This window comes from Ambystoma mexicanum, chromosome 8, assembly GCF_040938575.1.
Source record: "Ambystoma mexicanum isolate Mex_15411 chromosome 8, UKY_AmexF1_1, whole genome shotgun sequence".
In the NCBI taxonomy this organism is placed as follows: Eukaryota; Metazoa; Chordata; class Amphibia; order Caudata; family Ambystomatidae; genus Ambystoma; species Ambystoma mexicanum.
Genome location: NC_090929.1, coordinates 1,122,945,437 through 1,122,968,752, shown reverse-complemented (window position 1 = coordinate 1,122,968,752; position 23,316 = coordinate 1,122,945,437). Strand labels below are relative to the sequence as shown.

General features: G+C 44.9%; 1 long non-coding RNA gene across 2 annotated transcripts in view; it reads right to left on the bottom strand.

Annotated features, from left to right (window-relative positions):
- LOC138472804 (uncharacterized) overlaps positions 1-21,852 on the bottom strand; it is a 361,500-nt gene extending 339,648 nt beyond the window's left edge. The window contains exon 1 of one of the 2 annotated variants that reach the window (XR_011268682.1): positions 21,606-21,852. This is a non-coding gene — a long non-coding RNA (uncharacterized lncRNA). The remainder of the gene's footprint in view (positions 1-21,605) is intronic. The other variant, XR_011268681.1, reaches the window with a different exon arrangement.
- Between the last annotated feature and the right edge of the window lie 1,464 nt (positions 21,853-23,316).

The window sequence follows — 23,316 nt, the reverse complement described above, 5'->3', positions numbered from 1 at the left end:
GAGCTAGTAACCATCAAAAGGGTCAAATCCAGGGCTCAAGTTGAGGGTACATGCGGGGGGACCCACTTTATTCAGAGGGTGGACTCAGTTCCCCCAGCTCAAAGAGAAACATTGGATGTCCTCTTAGAATTTATGAATTAAAACCGACCTTGGGGATCAAGCAGTTGTCAGGTTTGTAGGCCAGACACTTCACCACTGCATTATTGCCCTGATTCATGGATTCTTAGCACCGGGAAAAACGGGATTTGTGCCCCACTCTGCCCGCAAATCCCTGTTTAACAAATGGGGATTTGCGGGCAGAATGGAGCACAAATCCCGTTTTTTTCGGCGCAAATAATCCATGAATTACTATATATAACCCGCAAATGTACTTGTAACTTCAGCTATAATGTATTCATGTAAAACATGTAAATGTATAACCCACCTGTACCTTCCCTGTAACTAAGCTCCCCTCAAGTAACAGCGGCACGATGCCCGAGGGCTGTTTGTGCGCTGTACAAATGTAAAAAATAAATAAATAAATAACCTGAAGTAAAATAACAAACAACTAAAGGTGAAATATCCCATTTCGGTACTGCAAGTTCCAGTCAGTTTTTTTTTTAAATGCACACCTTTTAACATTTTCAAAAAGACTATTAGAAGAAAATATCCTGTCTTGGTTTTGTGCGTGCGTTGATTTTATGAAAGGCAAATGCCATTCATCCTGTGCAATTTGGGTGGCTATGCAAAGCCAATTTAATGAAATGTGCATATTTCACTTCAATATGCTAACTTTTGGCGACGTCACATCCCATTGCGTTTGTTGATGAGTCTCCCCACTTGAATTTTTAGGACTTGACCCCTGGTCAAATCACTCTGCTGTGTAAGCTCCGTAGGGCTCAAGTGCCGCCATGTTGGAAGGCAGTCCCTTAGGGCAGTGAACCACACCCTGACTTACCCCATTGGTGGTGAGCTCTCATCCAGCCAATAATAAGCCATGGCGCAATATGTGAAACTATTGTTCTCATAGAAAAGATATAAAAACGTTTCTAGCAGGAACTTCTGTGTTATTGGTATTTGCGAGATAGATACATCTGCTTCGATGTATGCAGTGCCAAATAAACTGCTGTATGAATTAAGCAAACAAACATATGTAGGCCATTAAACAAAACATGCACACTCTGCGAATCAATTGACATTCATTGGTTTGCCCATGAAACTGTGCCTTTTCTACAAAACCTTTTATCCATAACCTGTCCACGAGGGCACTATGTTGATGCCATTGTAACATTTTCTTTAAAAGAACGAAAGCATTGTACTTCATGGACACTTGCATTGAATTCAGAATACTCTTTTGATCCCTGCATTATTTTGTAATTTTTCAATTTAAAGCAAGCTTTATTTTTGGATTCCTCCTTTGCTTTGAAGCAACCAATAATACACAATTATGTGCACATTAATTAAAAAAAGGAAAGCAGAAATATTCCTTTCGGATGAGTAGGTCCTGGGCTTGAGTGGGACAGACCAGGCCGGCTTTGGTCTTTCCGTCTCCTTCATTAGCTGTTGTTTCTCTGCCAGCATTATACAATTTCGCAACAGCCCCCTTGATTTCTAACAAATGGAGGGGCACTGCCTCTTCTACCGTCTGTTCCGCACTATTTTTCATCAGTCTGCCTCCGATAGTTATCTACAAACCAGACTGAATTGGGAGGCTGCATCTCCAGACTGGAGGCTTATGGTTCAGGTTCTTCTTTTTTTTAATTTTTTTTTTAATTATTTGTGTTTACCAAAGTTTATTGATTTTACAAAGACAACACTGTTCAGTGTTTTTGTTACGAAACATTATTCATTTTATTTGTTCAGTGTATGCTTCTGGCCCACCTTCCAGCTCTTTTTCTTTTTCTATTTTCAGTAAGGCAGTTTGTAGAATTTTTATTGTGGCAATGGCCCATGAAGTTTTTTGTCCACTAATCAAGCGTGGCCACCAAGTCGCACAATAGTTTGGGTTCTTCCACTTGCTGCATCTGCCTCCCTTTCCCAGCTGACTGAGCCTGCGTTCACTCAGCGTGGGCGTATTCCTGTCAGTTTGGTAGGGTTACCTGCCGCCACCTAGCAAAGGCAAGTAGCCCTTGAAGGAGCTGTTGGACTCTCACGTCTTTCTACTCCAAGGGCTTCTTGAAAGAGAAACTCTGACCTCCTTTTCCTGATGACTGTAATTAACTGATATAAGGACAGTAATTAGGTGTGAGAAGTCAAAATTTTCAAGTACTTCAATGACAATCCATTTCCCATTCCTGCAAGCAACATTGCTTGTGTCGCCTTACCCATAATCAAGTCGGGTGGATCCCACAATTCCTTTACATAATAGAGTACTGGGTCTGTCAGTATCTTTACAGACATGGTGAATCTGGCGAGTTCCCCATATATTGTATTCTATTTATTTTTATTTTATTCGGTTTTTTTATAACGCAAATAATACCTAAGTTCTGTTTCTAAGCACGGATCTGGGATTCAAACCTCTGTTGTTCTGGGTGGTCTTGTTTCCAATACCAGCACATTGCCCTTGTGCTATCCTCCATCCATGTATTGTATTTGTCATTTATATAGCGCCATTTCCCCATTTGTATGGCTCAATAAGCTTTGTGATTGTATCACCCTTGGGGACCATGTCGGAATAAAAAAATATATTGTGCCTCCTATTGTGGAAAATATATTTAATATTGGTCTACGCCAAGCTGCTCGAAAGTCGCTTGCGAGAGAAATCTGTGTTGCAAGGTCCTGACCTTTAATCCATGCAGGCCACCATTTTAGGTCAAACCGCCATTTTAGGATTTGTAAGGAAAAGTCACCCAGTGAGCTAAAATGGTGGACAATGTCATTGCAAAATACAACATGGCAATCTTGACCTCTGTACATCGCCAATGTGTAATCTGCCTGCAGGCTACTTGCTGAGGTCATGAACTGAGACCTTGTCCTACATTGACCTATGTGTAAAAGGACTACTCGCGCAATGAAACCAATCCATGAGTATATATTATGATAATGTATTTACATATTGAACGAAGAACATCTGTTTTACTACATTCTATTTATGTTTAAGAAGACCTGCAATGCGAAACTTTAGAATACACAGTTAATGCATACTTTTATTGTTACATGTAATAAAAACAACCAGTTAGATGCGGTTATTTGGGATTCGGCAATGAACCCTAGAATTGGTGATGTATAAAGTGGAATATTAACCCGAAGTGGGGCTGGACATAGTGCCCACAAAATGTATAAAAAGCGAATGCATTCTAATGTACAGTCTCTCACTGAACACACTGAACCACGCTGGAGTTCGTTGTGTTGTACTGAGGGCTGATAGCTATTTGACTTTGCACTGTTTTTGTATTTGAATTCAGTAGAGAATAAAGTACTTTGTATGTTCCTTTGTAACCCGTGTTTCTGACTCAGCCTCGAAATTTTGTTTCTGTTTCACAACCAAAGTCCATATATGTGAACCTTCTAAGAGTTTGCTTTAAGCTGCATGTGTGCATTGTGCCCGGTTAGCACTTAGGGGGCTGGCTGACCCTAGTAAGCAACCTGGAGGTCAGGCATGTGGGCGGGTGCTGTTGGTGCTTTAAGATAGAGTGCTAGAGCAGGAGATTCAATGTGTGCCCAGCTAAACTGGATTTTTACGTAGGTTGTCAAAGTATGCTAATGGCAGGGGTGCTGAGGTACTTAAGGGGTTTCAGTGCGGACGGCTATGCGAGCTGCTAGACCAGATTTGTTGGAGCCGTAGCTGCATTCTAGAGTGCAAGGATACAGAGCCCTTCCCGGCATGTGTCCATGGATGTGGTGCACATTATCCATACCTTAGACTCAGATGGATTTTGTCAGCGATGTTGACTTTCTTAGGACTCTCATGGCGACAGACTGGACGTTCGAGTTCATTCTTCTGGTGAGCTTAGCATACTCCCTTTGGACGGACATGGCTGGTGGCCTTCTCGAGTGCAATAGGAAAATGCATTAAATAGATCTTGCCACCTTTGGCCTGTGATCATTTGTATGGTTTCCCGTCCTCCGTGGAAAGAACCGTCTAAGTGCGTTTTAGTGCATCTCTAATTGTACCCCTAAACGCCATTAAAGTGTGAGTGTGGCTTGATGTGCAAGAAACCAGCTCTGTTCACACTCCATTATAGGCATCCAAGCTCTACATGTTCTCATTTTGATATATGAGAAAAATACCAATTGCAACTTTTTTTTTTTTACACAACAAAACATTAATGTGGATAAATACAAATAATATGAGCAAAACATAAATATGGATGAATACAGATGGAAAAGTTCAAAAAGAAAAAATGAATACCATAAAACAGGGAGACTTATTATAAGTCAATGTTTGCCACACTATTGTTACGTCGAGTATCAAGTTCCATAGGAAACTAGCAATTTGAATTGCTACTTACTTTTGACTTGCATGATGGATTTGGCTGATATTTTGCACACAAAATGTTTGTCACCAGCCACACCCCAGAAACAAAGCCCCCTCCTCCCCAGTCTGAGTGGAAAATTTGGGAAAGATTTGTTAAAAAAGGAAAATGTTATTAAGAAAGCAAAAAAACACTATTTTTGGCCTAGTCCTATTAATTTCCCAATACAGAAAAAGACAATTTTTGCACAGTGTCAAGGGTTTTGACCCATGTTGAATCAATAGACTGGGTAGATGTGGGGAGGAACTGTCGCCGCCCAATATTCTATCCCAGAACAAACTAAATCAATAGACTGGGTGGATGTGGGGATGAGCTATCGCCGCCCACATTCACGCCAGAATAGGAGAACTGCGCCGTTGGCACGAGACCACTCCAAAGATACAACCTTCTTGTGGGGGGTTCCACATCACCACTCTACTGTAAGGATGCCATCAAAACAATGTTAAGCAAGGGTCCTATACTATCAAGCAAAAGACCACTCTATTGAAATGCAGTAATTCAAGACAACTCAAAAATGGATGCAGTACCGACAAATTCCCCAAGGTGGCGATAGCGGTCTAAACTCTGACAGGGAAACTGTATTTAGGAGTTGCAAGAGGGGCAGGGACTTCAAAGCTTGTTAGTTAATTGGAAATCTTAGCCACCTGCTGTTCCCAAAGGCCAAGAGGCTGGGAAACCTTAACACCTCAGAGATTCCACACCAGGAGGCAGGATATCACATGACCCTGTTGATTGATTGAGGAGAGACTTCCAGGCAGCCTGCTGGAGCCCACACAAAAGGCTCTTTCTGTTGAATGGGGTATGTTAATTTTGAGTGTTTCCTGTCAACAGCCCTCTGCCAGCAAGAAGAGACATGTGATCACTAACCCACCCAGACTCCTGGAGGCGGGCCCAAACACTTGGGGGAGTTGAATTGCAACAAATATATATTTTATAGAAACAGTGATAATTTATTGTAACCAAATGACAGGAATGTACAACTTTGAGAGTCTTAGTTTGAAAAATGCCCTCACGATTTGAGTCTAAACTCCAATTTGTACCATGTTCTGGGGCAAAACCCCGCTAATTATGATTATTGTAGACAATGTGTTTAAGCTAGAGACATGGAAAGTTACTGGGATATATGTGGAAGGGAAATGTACTTTTGTATAATTTTTGATGAAAAACCAATGTTGCAAGACCCACTAAAATTGAAAATAAGTTGCCATTTTTGAATGCAAGCTCCTAGAAACGCCAGAGTCGGGACAGGGACTATCTTTAGTAATATTTGATGTATGTATGTGATGTCAAACAACCGTGTACCTGGGAACTATGTATTTGGATCAGGAATAGATTTGTGTGCACATTGACCAGGGGAGTGTCATTTCTGCAGGTCATAAAAATGACATCACTCTGACACACTATCCACTTCCAAAACACATAAAAAGAGACTGCTGGGACAGGGAGAGACATTCAATTCCATTTGCTGCGGAGCATGCTGACCGACGACTTCACATCCAGAGATCCAGTCTTCAAATCCATCAATCTCCAGAACCTGTAGCAGAAATTAACTCCAGAATTTGTAGCAGAGAGGCCTGAATCCACCAGCTGAATCCTCTTCAGCAGGCCTAAAAACCAACCAAACTATTCAACAGCCGGGCGAGCTGTTTGAATTTTTGCCAAGAATTTTTGCAAGAACCTGTAGCAGTATCCAGAAAGCAGTGCTGTATCCGGAACCCGAGAGAACCACAAACCAGACCGTTGTGAGCAGATCCGGTGCTTGACAGACCCAGAGAGCAGAGCTGACCCAGATAGCTGGGACTTCAGAACCACCCGCCGGAAGTCCCGTCCAACCTGACCAGACCGTGACGAGGCCTATTTCAAATTGATATTGTGAGTACCTAGCAGAACTGTGCAGAACCAATCTCTTAGTTAAAATAATCTAATCCAAACTATTGTAACCTAAGTAGAACAGCCTCCTAGAAATCATGTCATCTGTCATTTTTAAAGCTGCACAACTGTCACCTGTCAATTCTGCAGCTGCAAGCTGTCACCTGTCATTTTGAGTTTACTTTAAATCTGAAAACTACCTTTATTAAATCGTCCGTATCTCTGGAACCGTTTGGGCTAGGAACGAGATTAGAATCTAAGATTTCCAACAAGCCTAGAACGGACTTCCTACTCCTTATATTTTACCGCAATCACGATTCACGCACTTGCGAAATTTACCGCGATTTGCGATTTGGCCCGATTTCTTCATCTGTAGAAATCAGCAGCTTTTTGCTTCTCTTTGCTAAAATTCGTTTGTAATCTGCTAATCATTCATAGAGTATTGTTAAAGTGAGCCTGAACTAATATAAAGTAGCCATCACCTACCCTGAACCTCTAGAGGGAATTAAAAGCAATTTTAGCACCTTTTCACTTCCTTGCAAACCACATTAAAGTAATTTTCTTGTGTTTAAAACTCATCCCTGTTTTCTCTAAGCTTGCTGGGGGAACTGGAACTGTGTATTGCATTATAAAGTGTGATTTGTTGGGATTCTTGAAGACTGTGTGCTCTCCTTCCATTTCTTGTATTGCATAGGGGGGGAGTGAATTGTCAAAAGAAAAAGTGATCATATTACCTTTTGCTAAAATCATAACAAGTTATTTCTGTACTGCATTTTATTCCACCTTGCATTTCCTTGAAACCATCAAGCATTTTCAGCTACCTCATCATCTACACTACTCCTAAGTAACCAAATCAGTGTACCCCTGTAACATTATCCATTGTTGATCACTGTCATATTCTGAAGTGTGATATCAGTTATCAATTTATTTATAAAGTGTGATAGATATATATATTGTTGAATTGTCCAAATAAACCTTTTAATTTGCAAAAAAAACCTACTTCCTGGCTCAGTGGGGTCAGGGGGATTCTAAGAGGGGGTGTTATACAAGGGTTGTCATCCAGAGTACTGAACTGGACATAAAAATACATCCATAAGGGTTTTCCTCAGCATCCCAGACTAGGCATTGACTTAGCTGTAGTGTTGATTAAATATCGCTTACAGAAGTGGGGGCTCGGAGCCGGGAATATTCGGGGTTAGATTTACCACTTGTGCAGATTAATACAGTGTGCCAACTGACCAGATACACATATCCGGTTAGATCACCACGCTGTGTTACACTGTGAAAGCATCCCTTAAAGGAACGCTCTAAAGAAACGGTCTGTTTTGCTAAATAAAATACAAACTTCTGTAAGTCAGGAAGGAACTCAAATTACAGAATGACGACCTTGGTAGATATGAAAATAGCCAGAGAGCACTTCTTACATAAGCTATTTGTGAGAGGTGAGTGGACTCATCAGGACCAAACGGTCTGGTTGCAGGCAATCGCGCAACAGGTCACTGAAACAGGGTCAGATATATGGGGAGATCAGGGTCCCCTACATGTGGCCGTGAGTGAACTATATATGGCCCCTAAAGCCAAAGATGAACATAATAAGATTGCCAGGATCGCAGCATATTTGTATCTATATATGGGAGCCATACAGGACAAATGTGCTGAAGGCCAAGATCTGGCAAATAGGCAACAGATGACGTTAGAAAAGGCCCAATCTGACCTGGTCTCTTCGGAGCAGAGGCTGCAGAGGAGCCAGGAGTCAGAAAATGATAGTAGGCAGTATATCATTAAAATAAAAGAGGACATGGATATACTGCAACAGGAAAAGACAGACCAGGATACCAGAATTCTGGCTTTGCAGAAGGAGCACCAAGACAGTTTGGACTCCTTACTGCAGAGCCAGAAAAAGCTGGAGCAACAGATCAATTTCAACAGGGCATGCACAGAGCAGGTAGCCACCCTGCAAATCCAACTAGACAGAGAGAAAGAGGAAAGCAATAAATTGATTTCGAAAGACCTGGATACCCAGGCAGAGTTTGATGAAGAACACCAGAAAGCTGGTGCCTTCCAAAGGCAAAGGGACGACCTGGCGGCACAGATGCAGGCTCTTAGTCAGGAAAGGGATACCTTAGGCCAGGAAGTCTGCCACTTAAAAAGGAAAATGGAAGAAAATCACCTGGCCCTCCAGGGACTGGGTGACCTCCAAAAAGAACACCAGAACTTGTTAGAGCACACCAGGAGGGTGGGGGATGCTCTGGCAAGAAAGGAGCAGGCCAATAGGGACACAGCTCAGGAGGTAACCCTCTTGCAGCAAAGACTGGCCCAGTACTCCAGGACCAATCAGGAGGCACAGAGAGAGAATGAGGCTCTCTGCCAGCACAATGATAGGCTCCAGCAACAGGTAGCGATGCAGGAGAGACTGATAGAGTCTAGTAAGGCCTTAACTGAGGAACTGAAAGCGCAGGGTCTTGCTTTGCAACAGGAAGCAGGGGCGGATAGAGATGAGGCTCGCTGGGAAAGAGAAACTCCTGAGCATAACCTCAGGAGCCCTAGTACCAGAGGCCTTCATCTCTCCCAGTCCCTGGACTCTGCCACCCCCATGTCCCCTCGCGCACATGAGCCCAGGGCCACGGGGATGGCAGATTACTATCCAGCTAAAAGTATGGGGCTCATAGGCCAGTACCACCCAGGAATGGAGGGGCAGGCATCCGGGTATGAGCACCCAAGCACAGTGCAATTTAGTGGGGAACCCCAGGAGAGTAGGCCCACTAAGGGCATCCTGAAAACCTCTGCCCAGTTAGGTCAGTGGGGGGATACCCAGCAAATCCTGGTAGCAAGGAGGGATCTGAAGACTCCTCTGAGCATCACAGGACACAGGAGACCAGGTCCCCACATTCTGCCAGCCATTCCCAGGCTCGCAGAATCCGAGAAAACCTGGAAGATCAGACGGGCACCTCTGGGAGCAGCGCTTCTGAGTCGGAGGATGAATGGACCAGGGTTACCCGAACCAAAAAGGCCAATAAGGCAAAAAGGGCCTTGCTTAAGGACCCATTGAAACAAATAAAGGCAATAAGGAGTGTCATCACGCCTTATCATAAGAACGCCAAGTATTCTGTTTGGGAACACTTGGAGCTCTATGAGCAAATGATGGAGACTTTCCATTTGAAGGACAGCCAAAGCTGTATTCAATATGTAAAGTGGACCTTCTCACCAGAATACTCCAGTTTCTTTGCGGGGCTGGAGGATCAAAACCATTCAAGGTGGTCCACATACAGGGCGGCCATCTTGAAACATTTTTCTGTGCACAGAAATCCTCAAGAGGCTCGCAAGGCAGCCTACAATTTGCAATGTGGGGAGAATCAGGCCCCACAAGAGTTTGCGCAAGAATTAAAGCGTGCTTTTGCGCAAACCACCAGAAGGGTGCGCACGGATAGCAGAGAATTTATCAATACGTTTTTCCACGCCTTACCCAAATACATAATGACCCAGCTCGTGAGAGATTTTCATGAGAAAAGATCTTTAGACTGGGTCATTAAACAGGCTACCCGGATCTATGAGGTGCAGAAGCCCATCGAAAATAAAAATAATGCGCAGAAAAACCCCAAAACCAACAGCACCCCTCCTGCTGCCAAGGTGGCAGAGGTAAAGGTTGCCCCCGTTTTAGATTTGGAGATGGGGGGCCTAAAAACCTGCCTGCACCAAATAATTCACAGCCCAGAAGGCCCTCGGGCCAGTCACAGACAGGGAGTAGAGGAGGTAGTCCCACAAATGGGGTCCCCCGCTCCCCTGACTATGTAAGTCCCCGCTACAAGGGAAACCGACTAATCCTGGGTTATGTGTGGACTCCTCCAGCCCAAGATGGGGGTTCCAGCCAAGCACCTGACCCGGGGAACTTCCCTCCTAACTTCCCCCAGGAGGGCAGAAATTCACTAAATCCTGGGCAGAACTTTTTCCCCAGGTATCCACCCAATTTCCAGCCCCAAAATCATCCATCCTTCTTTCCCCAATTCCCTGAGCCCAGACAACCCAATCCGGGAGAGGGGAGGCCAAGGGTGGAGGGGTACCAAAATCTTCCCAACCATGGGTACTACCAGAGAAGGGATAGCTACCCTTCCCGGGATCAGCCCAGGGGAGAAAATAGAGCCCCGTATCAGCCTGAGCGGGTTTCACAACTTGAGCGCCAGGTCCAAAATATGGCACGGGATCTGGGTCACATACTGAGGGCTCAACAGAACCCTCAGATGAGCATGCCACCGCAGAATGCCCCAAACTCTGGACCTGGTGCTCCAGAACAATGACGGGGGCAGCACCCCGATAACCCACCGGTTCCCAGGGAGGTGGCACAAAGGGAAGGGGGGTGTAAAGCCTTGGAGGAAGCTTCCTTCCCAACTTGTAAACAGCCCCTGGAAAACCAGGAACCGGAAACAAAATCTCCTGCCCCTGAAAGCCTGCCTCCCAAGGAGCAGAGAGGGGGTAGGAGAAACAAAGGAACGAAACAGACCCACTTTGTGGAGGAGGTACAGGTCTTCCAATTTGAGGGAGAGGGATCCTCAGAGGATCCTGGGGAAAGGATCTTCTCCTTTAGAGATGGGAGAACTCTTCCCAAAGAAAAATGGGTCCCAAGGGATTCCAATCCAGACTGGGGAGATATGGAGACTGAGCTACCGCCGCCCATCATCTCATCCCAGAACCAACAATAACAAAATCCCCAGGCTCAAACCCATCCTGGTGACTGACTCCAAAAAGGGGGGGGGGCGGCCCAGAACCGGAACCAGGGGAACCCACAATGGCTCTGATCTCCAGTTGCCAACTTTTTCTTTCAGATTCCCAAGGCTCTCCACAGAATTCTGCCCAAATCTCTTCGCTAGCAATGTCCAAAACCAGAAGGTTAGCCCACCAGTTGTCCAAAAATGTGCATTATCTGTGCCCCCTTGAGGAGAAGGAGGGAAGATACTATGCCCCGGTACAAGTACAGGGGCAGGGTACAATTTTGGCACTGGTGGACACTGGATCCCAAGCTACCCTTCTGTCCAAAAGGGCCTTTGAGGAACTAAATGCAGGAAGGGGGGAGAATTATCGTATTCCTCTCACCTCTCTTCCTGGACAACTGCAGAACTTTGACGGGAAGGAAATTCCTGTCGAGGGGACTGCAGATTTGGACATCAAAATTGGGCGACACAGGGTGAAACACCCGGTCATAGTAGTGACTCCAGAGGGCACCCCTTGTTTACTAGGGAATGACCTCCTGAGAAGGTTGTCACCCCTAATAGATTGCGTAAACAAGGTCCTCTGGACCCAGACTAGCCGACCAATAAAATTAAAACAGAGTGTCAACCATGTTAGTTTAAACAGCACATGCCACATGGTTGAACAAAAATCTGACCAAGTAGAATTTCACTTCCAGAATAGCCAAATTCCAGACGTGACAGTAATAGTAGTAGGACAACAGACTGGTGGTGGGGGGTCCTCTCTATTTCTGAAAATCAACCTTCCTTCCAGTTTAAGGTGGTATTCCACACTGGAAGGAAACACCCTGAAATTCTTTACTAATCCACAATCAGAAACTCCCACTCCTATAGTCCAGAAAGATGTGAAATCAGCTCAGAGCCTGGCTGATATTCAGCAAATTGGAGAGCAGTTGTTCATCCCTGTTCAGTTAAATGATGGGAAGGACTCTGTTCTCGCTCGAGTGTGTGTGAACAACGGTAAGAGCTTCATCAACGAAGCCATGTTCCGCCAACTCCCAAAAGATCCAGCCATTCCCACATTCAAACTGCTAGACAAATGGGAAATGGACCTGGAAGCACCTAATTCCAAACATCTCCTGCCAAGCAGGTGTATGCTCAAAATCTCCATTGGCAACAAGAGCATAGCCCATAATTGTTGGGTCGTGCGAGACGTCACTGCCGCCTTTTACTTAGGCAGTGACATTCTCAATTGTTTTGCCATTAGTTTGGACCTACTAAACTTCAAAGCTTGGTCCCGATTAGCGGATAATCCCATGGGCTTTGATGATCCAGAAAAAGCATTTAGGTCAGCTCAATTGCTACCTTATGCAGTTGAAATTCAGATCAAAGAGGAAGTCACCATCCCAGAAAGGACCCGACAATTCTCCCTGGAAGTGAAAGTTAAAAGAGGACAAAAATTGAAAAACCCTGATGCTTATATTCATCTAAATGCTTCTCTCCAACAGCAAGGGTTAGGGGTAAACCCAACACGAGTAGTCAACATAGAACATGACACCATTCCAATAGAGGTGGATAACAGCGACTAAAAGAGTATTACTCTAGCCGTAGGCACCATTATTGGAATGGCGGTTGATGACCGACATTTCTCCATTGACTTAGGAAATGAACTGTTAGGACCAATCCCCAAGGACTGTTTTGACAGTGACAGTGACAGTGAGGACAATACAACACCAGACAGGATTTTCACCCGGTTTGGGGGGAACTTCCTGGTGTACACCTCTTGCCCTTATGGTAAGGAAGATGTGACTTGTGACTTCAGGAGGGATGATGTGATTTTCCAGCTCCATGAGAGCTGCCTTTCCCACCTGAAGCCTCCAGTCCAAATCAGCACTCTGACCAGGGACTTCTCCACCCAGCTGGAGGAGGCCGCTGAGATAGCCAAACCAGAAGTCTTTCCAGGCTTCAAGCAGAGGGTGGAAGAGAGAGTCAACCTAGCTGATGCCTGTGTGACTCTGGAACAGAAGCAAAAGTTGAAACAAGTTTTCTTGGATTTTCAAGATCTCTTTGCGGTAGACTCATATGACTGTGGTCGCACCGACATCCACACCACAACAATTCCCACGGACCCTGGAATGACTCCAGTGTTTGTGAAGCAATATTGTTTGCCTCTCGCATCCATGGAGTCCCTTACTGAAATAATTAAGAACCTTGAGTCCCGGGGAATAATCCGTCCAGTCCACAGCACTTTCAATAATCCGGTGTTGGGAATATTGAAGCCAAACGGCCAGTGGAGACTCTGTGCCGACCTTAGGGAGCTCAACAAACGGGTCCATACTTCCCGATGGCCTCTGCCCTACATTGACCAAGGGCTGGCCCAGATTCAGGGGTCAGAGGTATTCACTGCAATAGACCTGACCAATGGATACTGGACCGTGCCTGTCAGTAGGGAGGACCAATACAAACTGGCTTTTACCTTTAGGAGCCAGCAGTACACATGGACCCGGACTCCCTTCGGATACCTCAACTCCGGCAATGAATTCAACATTTTCCTACATATGGCCATGCCCGACCTGGGTGCGAGGGGTAACCTGGCTTATGTAGATGATGTCCTCATCAAAAGTTCATCTGTGGAGGAACACATAGCGGAGATCCATTTTGTTCTGACACAGTTGAGGGCCGCCGGAGCAAAACTTTCCTTTCAGAAAGCACAGTGGTGTAGAACCCGTGTTAATTTCTTGGGGCATGAGATTACTCCTCAGGGTCTCTGTCCCCAGGAAAAGAAAGTGGAAGCACTTCAGAAACTGAAAGATCCCACAACTCTGCGGGAACTAAGGAGCCTCCTTGGACTGACTAATTACAGCAGAAAGTTCATTGAGGGCTACGCAGAGATCACTAGACCCCTGATCCATCTCCTGAAGGGGGGGGTAAAGTGGGAATGGGGTCCAGAACAATCCGAGGCAGTAAGACAACTCAAAAGAAGCCTCTCACAAGCGCCTTGCCTAGCTTACCCTGTCAGAAACAAGGAGTTCTTCCTGGAGACAGGATTCTCTAATACGTGCTTGATGGCAGTATTATACCAAAAGCATGACAAGGTCAATAAAGTAATCTCCTATGCGAGCAAAACTATATCCTCTGTGGAGGAAAAATTCAACGATTGTGAGAAGGCACTCCTGGCAACGGTGTGGGCATTGAAGAATTACCGCCCGTTTATCCAGGGGGAACACATCATAGTGGAGACTCCACACCATCCTCTGCAATACCTCCAAAGTGACAGAATCCGGGCCGGAAATGTGAGTAATTCCTGAATAACTTCCTGGATTCTGTCAATGCAAGGCTTTCCCGTAGAGGTCAGATATGGCCAAAACAAGAAGAGTCCCCTCGCGCAAGGTCTGGCTGACTTGCATGATTGTGCCAGAGAAAACTGTCTCGAGGACGAAAGTCTAAAAATCAAGGACAACATGGAGGCATACCTTAATCCCCCACACAAAGTCTTTGAAGAAGACAAGTGTGAGGGAATGCCCACTGTCTATGTGGATGGATGCTCTCACCATGTTGACAACAACGGGGAGAAAGAACTGGTGGCCGGCGTAGGTAATGCCTGGGTGAAGGAGTTTCCAGAACCCTCCGCTGGATACAAAATTGGTCCCCGAAGTAGTCAGGTGGCAGAGTTGATGGCTGTGCATCAGGCCATCCTCACTGCTGTCCAACATCAACTCCACGAACTGGTCATAATCACCGATTCGGATTATGTACGGAATGGGTTCGTGGAGCACCTGGTTAATTGGAAAACCAGAGGCATGTTATGTGCTAATAACAAACCCCTGAAACATGGGAAGTTAATCCAAAACATTGATGATCTGGTCACCTCGAATGGGATGACCATCTATTGGAAGAAGATCAAGGGTCATTCCAAAGTAGAGGGACCAGACAAAACTGGAAATGACTTAGCTGATCAGCTGGCCAAAACCAGGGCCATCCAAGGGGATCTCATCGAAATAGAGTGCCTGTTGGGGGAAATCCAGGTCACTGCTATCACTAGGTCCCAGACAAATGCTCACAATGATCTTTCAACTGCCCAATGGAGTAAGGAGACCCCTGATGCTGATTTAATTACAGCTCAGAAGGGGGATCCAATTATTGGTAAGTTTTACCAACACCTTGAGGACCCTGAGAACTTTCCCCTGACGGATACCGATTACATTGGGAAAGAGGACCTAAGAGTGTTGATGAAATGTCCAAAAATGTTCCGAATCCAAGACAGTTTGCTGGTAAGGAAATCCAAAGATGGCCACGATCAGTGGGTGGTCCCTACCTCATTCCGAAGCCTGATGTTAAGTCACGCCCATGATGCGGCCACCGCCGGTCATAGGGGGTTTCACACAACACTGGAAATCTTAAGAGAGGTTGCATACTGGCCACACATGGGGCAGGACCTCGACCAATACTTGAAGGGGTGTCTTGTGTGTGCACAATTTCAGCCATCATCCCTCACACACCGCACGCCTCTCCAAAAGAGGGGGATGACACTGCCATGGTCAGATTTGCAAATCGACTTTGTAGGCCCTGTAATTCGCTCGTCTAGAGGAAACAAGTACATGTTGACCGTTACATGCTTGTTTACCAAGTGGGTGGAATGTCTCCCGGCCCCAAACTGCAAGGCAGAAACAGCAGCTGCCCTGATGATTAACCACATCTTTTCCCGTTTTGGTCTACCTCAAAGGATTGAGTCAGACAGGGGTAGCCACTTCACCAGTGAAGTAATGACAAAGATGTGGGAGATACTGGGGGTCAAAAGAAAGCTACACATTGCTTACCGACCAGCTTCTTCTGGAGCAGTGGAGAGATACAACCGAACCATTGTGAGCATCTTAAAAAAGTTTGTGGCAGATTCTGGGCCAAGTTGGGATATCCGATTACCTCTGGTCCTAATGGCCATCAGATCTACCCCTTCATCTGCAACTAAAATGTCACCATTTGAGTTGATGACTGGACGCAAGATGGTGCTTCCCCAGCATTTGCTCTACAGAACCCAAGAGCAAACGTTGATAAATGCCTCCACAACTCATGAGTATGTGGAGAATTTAAGGAAACACCTTCAGCATGCTTTTGCCTATGCTCAGCGGAATCTAGAAAGATCAGCCGAGAGCATGAAGACCCACTATGATTTCAAAACTACCCGAAAGGAATATAAGGTGGGGGACAGGGTCTATCTATACAATTTCCAAAGGAACCAGGCCAAACAGCGAAAATGATTGCCTACATTGAAGGGACCGTTTGAAATTATAGACAAGATCTTCCCTGTTGCCTATAAGATCTGCATCCCCAAAGGCAGTTCGGCAGAGGGGGAAGACAAGTGGGTACATATAAATCAGCTAAAGTGTTGCCATCCCAGGCACACTCTGCAACAACTGGAGGAGTCCTCTGCAATACCAGAGGGGACCGCTCCAGAGTAATTCAATTCCAACCCTAAAATATCCCACATATAGTCTCTAAAATATTATGATTTGGGAAAAAAAAGTCTTATAATTGTATCTTGTTTTTTGTTAAAATAAGAACGCAAATGTGTTGACTATAAAATGTATATGCCAGCCCACTATATCAATGGTGGGGAAGAAATGTCTACGAATAGGTATTTCCGCTTTCCTTTGTCGTCCTAGGAGAAAGAAAACCTGGAGACTGGCCAAGGAGGACGATCCGGGGACCGGGAGCAGAGACCCGAGGGGCCCGGGGTACCGCCCAATATTCCCATCAGGACCGGCGAGGAGAACCGATCGATCCAACCAGATGGAGGAAAAGATGCTGAACTGTGCCATTTTCGGAATTGGAAGAAGATAATGCGGACATACCAGCGCAAGGGCTCAAAACCTCCTTTGCACCCGACTTCCCCTCGACTTGAATCAAAGCGCAGTCGGGCGGGGGGATTTGTCAAGGGTTTTGACCCATGTTGAATCAATAGACTGGGTAGATGCGGGGATGAGCTGTTGCCGCCCATTATTCTATCGCAGAACAAACTAAATAAATCAATAGACTGGGTGGATGTGGGGATGAGCTATCGCCGCCCACATTCACGCCAGAATAGGAGAACTGCGCAGTTGGCACGAGACCACTCCAAAGATACAACCTTCTTGTGGGGGGTTGCACATCACCACTCTAATGTAAGGATGCCATCAAAACAATGTTAAGCAAGGGTCCTATACTATCAAGCAAAAGACCACTCTATTGAAATGCAGTAATTCAAGACAACTCAAAAATGGATGCAGTACCGACAAATTCCCCAAGGTGGCGCTAGCGGTCTAAACTCTGACAGGGAAACTGTATTTAGGAGTTGCAAGAGGGGCAGGGACTTCAAAGCTTGTTAGTTAATTGGAAATCTTAGCCACCTGCTGTTCCCAGAGGCCAAGAGGCTGGGAAACCTTAACACCTCAGAGATTCCACACCAGGAGGCAGGATATCACATGACCTTGTTGATTGATTGAGAAGAGACTTCCAGGCAGCCTGCTGGAGCCCACACAAAGGCTCTTTCTGTTGAATGGGGTATGTTAATTTTGAGTGTTTCCTGTCAACAGCCCTCTGCCAGCAAGAAGAGACATGTGATCACTGACCCACCCAGACTCCTGGAGGCGGACCCAAACACTTGGGGGAGTTGAATTGCAACAAATATATATTTTATAGAAACAGTGATAATTTATTGTAACCAAATGACAGGAATGTACAACTTTGAGAGTCTTAGTTTGAAAAATGCCCTCACGATTTGAGTCCAAACTCCAATTTGTACCATGTTCTGGGGCAAAACCCCACTAATTATGATTATTGTAGACAATGTGTTTAAGCTAGAGACATGGAAAGTTACTGGGATATATGTGGAAGGGAAATGTACCTTTGTATAATTTTTGATGAAAAACCAATGTTGCAAAACCCACTAAAATCGAAAATAAGTTGCCATTTTTGAATGCAAGCTCCTAGAAACGCCAGAGTCGGGACAGGGACTATCTTTAGTAATATATGATGTGTGTATGTGATGTCAAACAACCGTGTATCTGGGAAATATGTATTTGGATCAGGAATAGATTTGTGTGCACATTGACCAAAGGAGTGTCATTTCTGCAGGTCATAAAAATGACATCACTCTGACACACTATCCCTTCCCAAATCAGGGACCAAAGAATCTATTGACCTATCAAATCAAGAGAGGGGCAGGCTCAGTTATGCCACGCACACACCCACTTCCAAAACACATAAAAAGAGACTGCTGGAACAGGTAGAGACATTCAATTCCATTTGCTGCGGAGCATGCTGACCGACGACTTCAAATCCAGAGATCCAGACTTCAAATCCATCAATCTCCAGAACCTGTGGCAGAAATTAACTCCAGAATTTGTAGCAGAGAGGCCTGAATCCACCAGCTGAATCCTCTTCAGCAGGCCTAAAAACCAACCAAACTATTCAACAGCCGGGCGAGCTGTTTGAATTTTTGCCAAGAATTTTTGCAAGAACCTGTAGCAGTATCCAGAAAGCAGTGCTGTATCCGGAACCCGAGAGAACCACAAACCAGACCTTTGTGAGCAGATCCGGTGCTTCAAAGACCCAGAGAGCAGAGCTGACCCAGATAGCCGGGACTTCAGAACCACCCGCCGGAAGTCTCGTCCAACCTGACCAGACCGTGACGAGGCCTATTTCAAATTGATATTGTGAGTACCTAGCAGAACTGTGCAGAACCAATCTCTTAGTTAAAATAATCTAATCCAAACTATTGTAACCTAAGTAGAACAGCCTCCTAGAAATCGTGTCATCTGCCATTTTTAAAGCTGCACAACTGTCACCTGTCAATTCTGCAGCTGCAAGCTGTCACCTGTCATTTTGAGTTTACTTTAAATCCGAAAACTACCTTTATTAAATCGTCCGTATCTCTGGAACCGTTTGGGCTAGGAACGAGATTAGAATCTAAGCTTTCCAACAAGCCTAGAACCGACTTCCTACTCCTTATACTTTTACCGCAATCGCGATTCACGCACTTGCGAAATTTACTGCGATTTGGCCCGATTTCTTCATCTGTAGAAATCAGCAGCTTTTTGTTCTCTTTGCTAAAATTCGTTTGCAATCTGCTAATCATTCATAGAGTATTTTTAAAGTGAGCCTGAACTAATATAATGTAGCCATCACCAACCCTGAACCTCTAGAGGGAATTAAAAGCAATTTTAGCACCTTTTTACTTCCTTGCAAACCACATTAAAGTAATTTGCTTGTGTTTAAAACTCATCCCTGTTTTCTCTAAGTTTGCTGGGGGAACTGTGTATTGCATTATAAAGTGTGATTTGTTGGGATTCTTGAAGTCTGTGTGCTCTCCTTCCATTTCTTGTATTGCATAGGGGGGGAGTGAATTGTCAAAAGAAAAAGTGATCATATTACCTTTTGCTAAAATCATAACAAGTTATTTCTGTACTGCATTTTATTCCACCTTGCATTTCCTTGAAACCATCAAGCATTTTCAGCTACCTCATCATCTACACTACTCCTAAGTAACCAAATCAGTGTACCCCTGTAACATTATCCATTGTTGATCACGGTCATATTCTGAAGTGTGATATCAGTTATCAATTTATTTATAAAGTGTGATAGATATATATATTGTTGAATTGTCCAAATAAACCTTTTAATTTGAAAAACAAACCTACTTCCTCGCTAAGTGGGGTCAGGGGGATTCTAAGAGGGGGTGTTATACAAGGGTTGTCATCCAGAGTACTGAACTGTACATAAAAATACATCAATAAGGGTTTTCCTCAGCATCCCAGACTAGGCATTGACTTAGCTGTAGTGTTGATTGAATATCGCTTACACACAGCATACAGCGAGAAATGCTGGACGGATTAGGACCATGGGCCAAACAAATTGGGCTACGCGTTCACTCGATTTCCGGGATGGGTCTGAGGTTATTCCATCCAGTAATTCTTACAATTTTTGACAGAGAAGGTGGTTTCCCTTTCTCCCAAAATTATAGTTGTATCTACCATGGTGCTTTGCAGGCTTTTTGCCATTTTATTTTACTAGATGTGAGCAATTAACTTAGTAATTACTGTGGTAATCCGAAAACGGAAAATGGGAAAAAGGCTATTGGAGTGGAGAAAAAATAGACGAAGTGGCATCAAGCTAGAGGTGGGGGGGGGACACCATGCTAAAGTTGGTCATTTGGAGGTGGTCTGGGAAACCAGTTGTAGTTCAGCTGTTTTCGCATTATCGGGGTAATATCATGGTAATTCAGATTACACGATAATTACTGCGGAAATGGTGGTGCATTTATTTTAAAATGAAGGGATTACATTGATCCGCGGTAATTGCTGTTAGATTATTGGAGTAATTGCTGCAATCATTATCAGGGTAATGGAAACAGGGGAAAAAATTAATGGCGAGGGCGTCTATTGTGATCAGATCTACCCTGCATGGTGGAATCAGTCTTTGTGCCAGTGACCCTGGCCAGTGAGACCAAAGAAACCCATTTGTGTAACAGTGGCCATGGCCAAACGCTGCGGCTAGTGGGCCCCAAGGAAACCTACAGGTGGATCATGGCTGCACCACTGTCCATGCCCAAAGGCCATGACTAGAGGGCCCTAAAGAAATCCTGTTGTGCCACATGCACAGTGGCCCCGGCCGCATGCTATGACTAGTGGCTTTGAATAAACTATGGTATAACAAAACATTTGGAATTCACAAAAAAAACTTTAGGTAAGGTGCATTTAAGTTACACAGACTTAACGCAACAAAACCCTTGAAATTTAGCAGATGTGGGAAGTCATGACGAGCTTAACCCGACGCGCTCCCGTTGCAAAGCACATGAGAACATACCTATTATGAGAGAAGGGATTAACAATGATGTATAAAATGACTTTATGGGGGGCATGAGTCTATGGGGGACATCAAACGAAGTGCAGCGCGTTACGCTGGTCATGACTTCTCAAATCTGCTGAATTTCAAGAGTTTTGTTGCATTAAATCGGCGCAACTTAACTGGGTTTTTTCATTGAATATAAAATATATGTGCTGCTAGGATACAAAACTGCATGTGCAGCAAAAATCATTTTCACCAGCCTTTTTACATTTGAAAATGTTAAGCTATACCACTTCCATGCATTTTTGTTAACATATTAAGGCGGGATTTCCCAGCTGGAGGCCAGGCGGCCTCAAGCATCAGTTTAAAATGGCCCCGAACCTTCCGCAGGCCCAGTAGGCTGGTATAATAGACATAACATGTATTGTTTTATTTGTGTGTGTACGCCTGAGGCTCTATGCAAACATCTGAAGGGCCTGCCCTCTAATTCTCGGCGCCTCAAGAGGTTGGCGTACAGTGGGAAGCAGCTTCTCTGCTTTTCCACAACTGAGCGAAGTCTTTTCTGCGTGCAGAACTCTGTGCCGGAAGACCCACGCCAGCAGGAGGCACAATAGCTTCGCAGAGGGTCCTCTGCTCACCCCTGCAGTGCTTCCCCCCAAATATCAGTCGCACAATGCGAGAACTGATCTGCAAAGCTTCGGCAAGTTCACGAACGACGAAGTACTACAGACGACGCGGACATTTTACAATCGTTGGCGATAAAACAGAGGGGGTGGCTTACCGAGAAGTGCTCAGAAAGAAATGCTGGGGGGTCGAGTGACGTCCAGTCGATCGTTCTCGGTCCGGCCTGTTCTTGAATACAGCTGTAGCTGTTCAGAAGCCAGGGGCGAAGTCGGAAAAGATCACTTCCGAACGCTCACCACTTCCCTTTTCAGGAGCTTAAAGTGCCATCTCCTCTGCAGAGTGCCACTGTCGGGTACTGGCCACCCTCGCGTTCGCTTGCAGTCGCCTTGGCATCAAACCGCGTCCTTCCGTGGCATTTTAGCAGTCCTGACAGACTGCCCCTATAGGACTTTTATTGTGAAACGTTCCTCTGCAGGGACCCATTCTGCAGGATGTCAAACTTTGACTCTTTTGTGAAGGGGTTGACTGTCGGATGCCATCTTCAGTGCGTCTTTGGAATACCGGCCCCTCTCAAGGGTGTCACGCTTCACACTTCAGAGGCTGGGGTGCACAGCTACTATGGCTGCACCGAATGACATCTTCTGTATGTGTCAGGATACCGAGTAGTTGTTTTTAAATAGTTCAAATCTGAACAACTTACTTCAAAGAAGACTGAAAAACACAGTTTTTCGATACGTGCTTCCGTGCTATTCATTTATCGTCATTTTCTTATACATCTTTGGATTTTTCAAAAATACTTGTGCAGCACAACACACATACATCCAATAAGAAAAGGTTCTGTCGCAAAACACAACAAAATCACCCCGCAACCTATGACCACAGAAAACTAAAAGGTAGGCCCCTGTGCCTGGAATTAAAGAAGCAGTAACCTCAAATCTGAATCATTCCACACTAGGCCGGGACAAACTTCGGGGAAATGGTCCTGTGGCAACGGGCACATCCTTTCGGGATTGTTCTTCCCTACAGCAAGAATGGGATAGGTTATTGGCACTGACAAATCCCCAATAGGTTCAGGGCTGTCTTCGGTTCCCACGCGATTTGTTTTCTGATGCAGGGCCAGCAACTGCCGGCTTCATTCAGCCAATCAGAGTCCCCAAACCTCCCGGAGGATGCTTCCCCTATGCTCACTTTCTGTTCTTTTGTGGGGTTAGCTAGGGGTGGTGTTTCACAGGGCAGTCACACATTTGGACAGTGTTTGGGGAATGTCAGTGCTTTTGAGAAGTCTTTTAAGGAGTTCAGAAGAGTGTTATCATTTGAATAGTTTCTTACTGTTTAGTGTGTTATTGAAGCCATTATTCTTCACATTTTTCTTAGGGTTTCTTCAGTGTGTGATAGTGTCGTGTGTTAGTTTCCCATATGAACAAGGAATAAAATTGGCCTTTCCTCTTGTGCCTTTTCTGTTCCTACTCACAATTTTAAACAGGCCACACCGTTTTTCTATACTCATCTACAGCCCCATAAAACCGCAAAGAAAATGCTTGCGCTTAGCCTATGTATGTTCGTCCTCCACTGATTTGTATAGTGTTGCAGTAGCAGTAGTATTGTAGTCATATTGAATAGAGTTTTAGTTTGTACGAGTAGGAATGTTTCCCCCCGTGTTTGTTCACTTGGGTCACTTAAGGTTTATTTATTTATTTATTACATTTGTATAGCGCACAGCAGCCCATGGGCATCGAGGCGCTGTTACTTGCGGGGAGCGTTGGGTAGGTACAGCTGGAAAATGCATTTATACATACGTTTGTACATTGATAGTTTGTGCTCTAGTTCTCAAACTGTAGTCTGAGCACCCAGAACACTTTTACGTTCTC